At 35.1% G+C, this 661-nt stretch overlaps 1 non-coding gene across 1 annotated transcript; it reads left to right on the top strand.

Annotated features, from left to right (window-relative positions):
- The first annotated feature begins 292 nt into the window (after positions 1 to 292).
- On the top strand, positions 293 to 399 carry LOC138818441 (U6 spliceosomal RNA). The gene has a single exon (XR_011369133.1). It is a non-coding gene; the product is annotated as a U6 spliceosomal RNA (small nuclear RNA).
- Positions 400 to 661: the final 262 nt, after the last annotated feature.

Raw genomic sequence — 661 nt, 5'->3', positions numbered from 1 at the left:
CGTATTTAAAACATTAAAACTTAAAAAAAAAAAACTTAACACTTGCTGCAGTGTTCATTATGATAGGTGTCTTGTGTAGAATAATTGAAATCCTCCTTCTACACATCTGTTGCACAACAAATATCTGGAATTATTTTGTTTTTGACATATCAATCTTGACTTTAGTCTTAAATGTGTGCTTATGTAAGAAATACATGCTTCTAAAATTTCACGACCATTCTTGTGAACTTACTTTTTGTTAAATTGTCTAGTTTAAGAAAATCAGTTCCACTTTATATATAAAAAATGTTCTGTGCTCATTTCAGCAGCACATACACTAAAATTGGAACAATACAGAGAAGATTAGCATGGTCCCTGTGCAAGTATGACATGCAAATTTGTGAAGCGCTCCACATTTTTACAATAACAGATGCTGGAGGGGATGTGGCCAGAAGGGAACCGTACATCATTCTTGGTGGGAGTGTAAACTTGTTCAATCACTTGGAAAGCAGTATGGAGGTTCCGTAAAAGATTCCACATAGAGCTCCTGTATGACCCAGCAATACCACTTTTGGGCATTCACCTAAATAGTCAGCAAAAAGACCATATTAAAATTGCCAATACAATTATGTTTACTGCAGCATTATTTCCCATAGCTAAGATATGGAACCAACCCCAATGC

Source organism: Dipodomys merriami, unplaced genomic scaffold, assembly GCF_024711535.1.
Source record: "Dipodomys merriami isolate MVZ:Mamm:240054 unplaced genomic scaffold, mDipMer1.0.p SCAF_76, whole genome shotgun sequence".
Lineage (NCBI taxonomy): Eukaryota > Metazoa > Chordata > Mammalia > Rodentia > Heteromyidae > Dipodomys > Dipodomys merriami.
This window is presented reverse-complemented; position numbering and strand designations above follow the sequence as displayed.